The sequence below is a fragment of the Pan troglodytes genome, chromosome 21 (genome assembly GCF_028858775.2).
Source record: "Pan troglodytes isolate AG18354 chromosome 21, NHGRI_mPanTro3-v2.0_pri, whole genome shotgun sequence".
Taxonomy (NCBI): Eukaryota; Metazoa; Chordata; class Mammalia; order Primates; family Hominidae; genus Pan; species Pan troglodytes.
The window spans coordinates 70,646,833-70,655,828 of record NC_072419.2 but is presented as its reverse complement, the minus strand read 5'-3'; positions in this window follow the sequence as shown (position 1 = coordinate 70,655,828).

Genomic DNA, 8,996 nt, shown 5'->3' with positions numbered 1-8,996 from the left:
GGTATTCAGTCTAGACAGTGATCCTCAAACTGCACCATGCATTGCAATCACCTGGGGAGCTTCCAAGTGCAGATCACCAGGCTCAGCCCCAGGGATTCTGATTCAGTGGCTCTGGGGAGGGGCCTAGGAGTCTAAACTTTAGCAAGCCCCTTATTTCATTCCAACACAGGAACAGGCTTTGAGGATCAGTGGTCTCTGGGTCCTTCTGAATCACCGGTTTCCTTTAGCAGGCAGACTAAATGACATGTTGGGAGTTAGATCCGCTGGGATTTTTGGGTAGCTAGGTATTTGCCACCTGAGTCCTTCATGACACAAGAATCAAGCCGACCTATTCAGCCTTAGGAGGAGGGAGAGACTCTGACACATGCTACACCACAGATGGACCTTGAGGACGTTGTGCTGAGTGAAAGAAGCCGGGCACAAAAGGACACTTCTCTGAAGTACCTAGAGTAGTCAAATTCATAGAGACAAAAAGTAGAATGGTGGTCGCCAGGGGCTAGAGAGAGGAGGGGAGAATTAGTGCTTAATGGGTTCAGAGTTTCAGTTGGATGGTGGTGGTGGTTGTACAACAATGTGACTTATTTAATGCCACTGTGCAGTACACTTAAAATGCTTAAAGTAGCAAAATAATCCTAACTTTGTAGGGGGAGGTGGTAAGCAGACCAACCTCTCCCAGCTTTGATCATTCCTTGCTCTCTTTTGGACACGGTGATTTCTACTCCTTTGATTGTGTTGCCTGATGTGTGACAGACCGTCCTCTTACACCTGCTCAGGGACAGAACAAACACAGCCCTGCCTACCTGTACTTCTAGAACTGTATTAAGCTCTCATTGTTACTTTAACACAAGAAAATATGGATATGTACCTGTTCCTCCAGACATGAGTATTGGCGTCACTTATAGTAAACTTAAATCTGGCAGCTCTGTTCCTAATAACTTTTGATTTCACTATAGCATTGAAATGGCATCTTTTTTAAAGATACTTAAATTAACTGTTAGGAACTCAAATTTAAAAGTTTAAACACAAGTGTTGCAATCAAAGGTAACCATTCAACCCAGGCGGCCCTGGGAGGAAGACAGCCTGCTTCTGCACGGCTGGGTTGGCACAAGCACGGCAGGGTTGGCGCGAGCGCAGCTAGTGGCAGCAGCTGTGTTTCAGTTTGGGTGGCAGGTTTCTTTCGGAACTGACAGTAAGAGGTACTCCGAAATCTTAAATGGGGGTGAGGGGAGGATTGTTTACCAATTGTGGTTTTGTTTGTTTTGTTTTGTTTTGTTTTTGTGACAGGGTCTCACTCTCTCACCCAGGCTGGAGTATAGTGGTGTGTCCATGGCTCACTGCCTCAAACTCCTGGCCTCAAGTGATCTTCCTGCCTCAGCCTCCCCAGTAGCTGAGCCCACATGCATACGCCACCACGCCCAGTTAATTTGTTTTTATTTTTTATAGAGACAGGGTCTCACCATATTGCCAGGTGGTTTCAAACTCCTAGCCTCAAACAATCCTCCCGCCTCTGCCTCCCAGAATGCTGGAATTACAGGCATTAGCCACCATGCCCAGCCTTATCATCACTTTCAATAGCAAACCAAAGAAGCTGATTCTAACTAATTTAAGCAGAAAAGAAAATGTTTTGGAGAATTTTTCACAGGATTAATGGGAAAGTTGGAGAACTAGGCTTAGAAAAGAGTTAGGAAGCCGCCACCACCATGAGTAAATTCTTATTTTCACTGTGTCTTCGTGTCATTTCCCCAAGGTTCAGCACTCCTCTCTGGTGGAAGGAAGTGAATCTCTAACTCTAGATCACATGCTTATGCCCCAGCTTGCTAAGGAATGGGGCGAGGGACTCTCTGCCACACCTTCAGCCTCCACAACCCATAAAGGATACCTCCCGACCCAACAGGAAGGGTATTCAGCAAAAGCAACTCACATTCACTCCATGTGCACAGCATTTTCTTTGATCTGTTTCTGAACCTTCAGATACCCCATCTGATCACTAGGAAGACCACGTGGGAGAGTGGTCATGTCAGCATGGTGAATCAATCATCTCTCCTGGAAAAGCAAGTCCCCATGCAGGTCCATCTATGAGTGGCTCCAAAGCATCTTCCCGGCACCCAGCAAACAGCCAGTTCATTCATCCGCTGAGGACCTACAATCCTGTGGGCTAGGGCTGTCTGTGCACACGTCTGTCTCAAATGACAGTAGCACTTAGTGTTACCCTAGGAGGCAGTTTGTTCTGGCCTTTCAGGGACAGAACTCAGAGTGAAACCTTGACTATGTGTGACCCTGTCAGTAGGTCTTTGATATTCCTCTGACCTAAACTGGCTGCTGACAGCAATGAAAATAAACACTGGCCCACATTCCGAGAACTGCCTTTGTCTTCCTTATCCCCAAGGAGTCAGGGAGTGCCGCAGTGAGACAGAACAGAGAAATGAAAAGCATGAACTGGAAGTATCCACGCGTGTGGCGGCATAAACACCACACTCAGGACAGCAGCCTCCTAGTGGGGGGAAGGGCTCAGGGAGGGGTGCACAGGGGGCTTCAACGTTACCAAGCGTCTTGTTTTCTTTATGAAAAATGGACCTGAATCCAGTTTGCTTGTTCAGCTATTCCTCTAACACCTGTTCTTCAAATGCGTGGAAACCTTAGTCCGCAGACCCTCTTTATTTTCACCTAATAGATTATTCACCTCAGATGCTTTTTCCTCTGCCTTAGATCCACACCTTCTCCACCCCCACAGCCGACCAGGGTCTCACAATCGATGTTGACATTTTTGTATTTGTGCTATAGTCTGTATCCACAGATGGTTGAGTATTTTGTATTTTAACATTTTATGTGAATGTTATCATGCTGTACATGTCCTTTTGAAACTAAGTTTTTACTCTTGTTCTTTTCTGGAGATTTACCTGTGTTGATAAGTGAAGATCTAGTTCCTTCTCACCACTGTATGGTATTTTGTTATCTAAAGAAACGATACTTGGTTTTAAAACATATCTGAAATAGCAAACAAAGCAAAGTGTCAACATTTGTTAAAATTATGTGGTAGGTACATCAGCATTCATTATATGACTTACAGATGTTTATGTATGTTTGAAAGTTTTTAAAATCTAAAAGAAGAGGTGAGACGACCCCTAGCATGGGGGTCAGGCAGGTGACATCTCAGCACTAGCTGGGCTGGATTGCAACTGCTTCTGCAACTAGTCAGACTGAGATTAAAAGTCAACTTTGTGGGCTTGGCCTCCTCTTGTTTGCTTTTCGTGGGAATCTGCCTCCCTGGGGAAAGGCCTGAGAGCCTTGACCTTGGGCTGAAGAGTGTTTACGCAGCTGCATGATTTGTGGAGGTGGTCAGAATAGGCTGGACAGAATTTGCTGTGGGCCAGGCCATTTTAAAAAAAGAAATTGGCAAGAGACCATTTTACACAATGGCTGTGATACGTAATGTTAAAAAAAATATTCACAATATACCTGAGTTATAAATAGTCCAAAGATAAATATTGATCACAACACTGGCTGGGCCAACCTTTGACCTCCTCAGCACTCTACAAACTTGGGTTAATTGAAGGCGATGCCTCTTCTGTTATGCTTACTGGATACCCCCATGGGATGCCAGGTGGCCTCTGGTTCTCTTTCTTCTCTATCTGGGGCTTTCAGAAAAGTGAGACTTTTCAGAAGTAAGATCTTTTGACCCATGGCCTGTGTTTTTATAAAACCATTGATCAATTCTGCCATCAAGCAAAAGGTCTGTATTAGGTGAAATAAAACACTCATGAGGACTAAATGAAATCGCAGATATGGAAGTCAGCAATTCCCAAAGTGACCATGAGCCCCATTCTCTTTCCTCCCTCCTCCTGTGGAAGGGCTCCCCAGGTCCTTCCCGCCTGGATTCTTCCAGCCCGTGATTTTCATGTCACCAGGCCTCCACTGCCTCCAGGTTGGAGACAGGGCTCTCTCCCTGGCAGCTGCTGGAGAGCGAGACTGTTCCTGAGCCCCCCATTAAACGTGTCTCCTGCAGCAGTGGCTACACTGACGTGTCCTTCTCTCCACCCAGGCTATGACTTCTGCCAGGTCCTGCAGTGGTTTGCCGAGAGGGTGGACAGGATCATCCTGCTCTATGACGCTCACAAGCTGGACATCTCAGATGAATTCTCAGAGGCCATCAAGGCCTTCCGGGGCCAGGACGACAAGATCTGTGTCGTGCTGAACAAGGCCGACCAAGTGGACACGCAGCAGCTGATGGGGGTCTACGGGGCCCTCGTGTGGTCCCTAGGCAAGGTCATCAACACGCCCGAGGTACTGCGCGTCTACATTGGCTCCTTCTGGGCGCAGCCCCTGCAGAACACGGACAACCGCCGGCTCTTCGAGGCTGAGGCCCAGGACCTCTTCAGAGACATCCAGAGCCTCCCCCAGGAGGCAGCGGTACGCAAGCTCAACGACCTCATCAAGCGAGCGAGGCTGGCCAAGGTAAGCCAGGAGATGCCTTGCACAGAGGCCAGGGGCTGGGACTCTGCTGTCTCCTCTCCAGAGGCAAGATGGGTGGGAGGAGGCTTCGTTCCAGAAGGCTTAAGGAATGAACATGTGCTAGGTTAAGAATACAGCCTCGAGGTCAGGTGGCCCTGCTGACACCCTAGCTCCTGGCTCTGCACTCCTGGGCAGATGACTAACCCTGTTCTCCAATCTGTACCATGGAGCTAATAAGAGCACTTCACAAGAACTTGGGGTGACAGTTGGTCAGTGTGACAGAGCACTTGGCATAGTGCCTGGTGCACAGGGAGGGGGATCGATCAGTGCACTCACTACATGGTAGCTGTTAGGATGTCAGGACGATAGGAATATAACCAGCCAAACCTGAGAGAGGTGGCATTGGTGAGACCGACAGGATGCTGAGAGGCCACTGCTAGTCCCCGTGCACCAAAGGCCAGTGTTACCACCTGGATCCAGGGGAGCCCTGGGAAGAAGTATGGCTCAGTCTTAGTCTTGGAGTATGCTGGTTCTGGGTCACCCCCGCATCCTCATTCTGGGCTGCGGGCTGTTAGCCTGCATGCCTGGGCTCCTGGCTCGCCTGCCTCATAGCTGAGCCTTTCAGCAGCCCCAGGAGCGTGTGCCCAATGGGGCAGTGAGAGGTGACCTGCTGACATCCCTCAAGTGACAGAGTCAATTCATGTCTCCAAAGAGAGAAAAGCATATCCCTCCTCCAAGAGAAAATACAGAGAAAAAAATGGCTCTTCAAAAAATATGTGCATGTTTCATAAAATCATTGTCCTCTAATGCTGGAAGTGCCTTTAGAGTTTTATCTAGTCCTAGTGAAGTTCAAACCTGGCTGATCATCAGAAGCAACATACATTCCCAGGCCCTGCCCCAGAGCCTCGGATATAGGGGTGTGCGTGCACTCATGGCCATGTGTGCATATGCATGTGTGTAAACATGCGTGTGTGTGTGTGTGTGTGTGTGTGTGTAAAGCTCCCTAGGTGATTGGCTATGTGCCAGTCATGGTGTGGATGCTGCCATGAGTGCCCTGGGAAGGGTGACTACGTGCCTGGCCAGGAGGCAGGGAGGGCTTCCCTGATGGGGACAGCCAAGATGGGGACAATTCTTCCTCCTTCTTGCTGCTCATTAGCAGCCTGTCCTCGTGCCAGTGTGCTCACTGGGCAGCCTCTTGCCTGGGTGAAAACAAACACCTTCCTGGCTGCTGCTGCCCCTCACACAGGACCTCGATGTCCTGTGTCCCTCTCTGTCACGTGTGTCCCAGTGCATGTGCACGCATTCCTCCCATATGGCTCAGCTAACCTGCAGTGGTGTGGTGCTTGTGTGAGTCATCCTTCTTTATCCGTTCTTCCTGGTCCAAGTGGCTTCCTTTCCAGAACTACAAGCCATTTTTGCTCCAGTTCTGCAAGGCAGATGTGCTAACTAGTTTGTAAATCCACTTACGTGCAGCTCTCCTGAAATGATTTTGCCCTCGCCCTTGTCCTGGGCCTAATGCTTGGTAGTAGGAAGGCTGTTTTTCCACTCGGTGATCCCCTGGTTTGTGGTGTTTCCTTTCTCCAGCAGGTACAACTGAACAACCTTCAAGGTGTGTGACACCCCACATTATTTTATAACCGAAGTTGGTGACTCATGTCATAGCCTTTGCAGATTTTGAGATTTTTTAAAACTATTTTTAAATGCTCATGGACATTCCTCATTTACCAGTTATTGGTAAATGAAGACCCAGTGACTGGAGATGCTGCTGTATTCAGTCATATAAATAAATAAGGAGGCCGGGCACGGTGGCTTACGCCTGTAATCCCAGCACTTTGGGAGGCTGAGGCGGGTGGATCACAAAGTCAGGAGTTCAAGGCCAGTCTGGCCAACATATTGAAACCCTGTCTCTACTAAAAATACAAAAATTAGCCAGGCATGGTGGCAGGCACCTGTAATCCCAGCTACTTAGGAGGCTGAGGCAGGAGAATCGCTTGAACCCAGGAGGCAGAGGTTGCGGTGAGCCAAGATCGTGCCACTGCACTCCAGCCTAGGTGACAGAGTGAGACTCTGTCTCAAATAAATAAATAAATAAATAAATAAATAAATAAGGAGCAGAAAGCTCACTGGAAATGCCAAGCGCCTTAACCCATAGAGCTTCCCTGCCATCCTTGAGCCTCGGGCCCTCTGAACGGGCCAGCGCGGCCCGGGTTTGGAGGCACAGAACGCTGCTCTGTATTCTGACACTGTGAATAATGAAAACCCTTGTGTGGATGCGGGGAGTGGGGGACGGTCAAACTTGCTGAGCTTACTTGCAGGAAAAAGGCTTGTGGTTTTTTTCTTCCTAAGAATAGTATCTGGCTTGTTCCTTTTCACAAAGGAAAATGTTTGAAGTATGGGTATTTGCAGCCGGAGCTTCTCAGTGCCAGTTGCTCGTGGGCAGTGCCATGCTGAGGAGCGGGGACAGGAAGCGGGCTCACCCGGAGGAGAAGCCGGACTCAGCACAGTGGCCTTGGCCACTAACTCATGACATTGACCTCACACCACTTGCAGTTTCATGTTCCACCGCTGAACTTGTTTCTGCTTAAATGGACAGATGCTTACCTGAGTTTTTCTTTTTGGAGTGTTTATATTTTCCAAAAGTGCTTTTATTTTGGTTTATTAACCTTTCTCTTGATCCAGTTTTCCTTTTTCACACCAACTGTTCCAAAGCTCTGTAGTCTGCATTATGTGTGTTTTTTTGTTTGATCCTGTTGACAACTACAGAGTTGGGCATTTTTGTCCTCATTTCCCACCTGAGGGAACGGAAGCTCAGAAAGGTGAAGTTATGTCCCCGAGGCTTCACAGCCTGTAAGCTGCAAAGTATACGTTCAAACCTCGGTCAGTGTGACACCTCAGTCCAGAAAGCAGTCACCTGAAATTGGGAGTGAACAGCAGCTACAGTACCTCCTCCCTTGTGTCCTTGTTTTCTGCACTGATCTGTTAATCTATTTATTCCATAAAAGTCTCCATCCACAGAAACCCTACAAAGTTTAGGTTTATCAAGCTGACACTTTGAAAACATGCAAAGGGTAAGTTTTCAGATGTCAGCTAAGAGATGTCAAGTCTGAGTTGGGTTGTGGAGTATGTTTATTTATAGAACACCATAATTAACCAGGATTCATGGCCCATCCAGATAAAGCAAGTGCGCCGTTTTAATCAAACTCGAAGTGTCATAAAGGTGACATTTTAATAATATGAAAAGTAGATACTGTTCCCAAAGAGCTCTTGAAGTTTATTTCCCTTCTTTTTCTGTTTATATATTTTTTTCACATCTCTGTATTTAAGGAACAGGGAAGCTTTAGAGTGGGTTTTTGGTTAGCCTCAAAGATCACTTCTTACAATCTCAGTAGACATCCTTCTTGGAAGACGGCTCACACTCCGAGATGCCAGTCAGGGTTCATTTCATGATTCTTTAAAGGAAGCTATTTTGGGAAAGCCCAAAAAAGGGTTTGGAAAATGTCATTTACTTTTATTCAGCTATAATTAAAATAGCCAAATTAAAGAAATCAGACTCATACAAATCCCAAACAATGCAAGTTCACTATCAGACCCCACCCTTTAGAAGCGTATTGCCCAAGAATAGGAAAGGCTGTCACCCATTTGGAGATCTTTGCTCAACAAAAATGAGGCAACATTTGAGGAAGAAACAAGTAAAACTGAGAAAGAAGAGGAGAGGTCAGTGATTTTCAAGGTTCACTATAGTTCTGTGGAATTTAGCTTATTTCAAATGTAGACTCTTCTCAGTCACATGTGATGTGCAGAGCCTGGCTTTCTTGTCTATAGGCTGGGCACGGTGGCTCATGCCTGTAATCCCAACACTTCAGGAAACCGAGGCGGGCAGATCACTTGAGGTCAGGAGTTCGAGACCAGCCTGGCTAACATGGTGAAACCCCGTCTCTACTAAATGTCATCAAAATGACAAAATGACAGTTTTTCTCTAGGCTAATAACTCAATGAGCAGAAAGGAAAGTCCTCCCTTTTAAATGTATATGAATGTATATGTAGTTCACACTTACACTCTGACACAGATCTCATTGTGTCCAATGATGTGTGTGTGTGTGTGTGTGTGTGTCTCCAAGACTGAGACACATGTACTAAAGAGTGATACTGGCCACATCTACTCTGGGCTGGGAGGGTAACTTCAGCGAGTGCTGGATACAAAAATTACAAAAAAAATTACAAAAAAGTTACAAAAAATACAAAAATTAGCTGGGCGTGGAGGTGGGCGCCTGTAATCCTGGCTACTCAGGAGGCTGAGGCAGGGGACTCACTTGAACCCAAGAGTCGGAGGTTGCAGTTAACCAGGATCGTGCTGCTGCACCCCAGCCTGGGCGACAAAGCAAGACTCCATCTCAAAAAAAAAAAAAAAAATTCTCCTATAAAGAAATGAGGCATTTTTTGTGCACCAAATGGATTCAGGCTAAAGCGTGTGAGAATCATGATATAATGGATCATGAAGATCCTGGTATTGCCTAGTCCTCGGCAGGGCTCTAAAAATAACTCAGTCA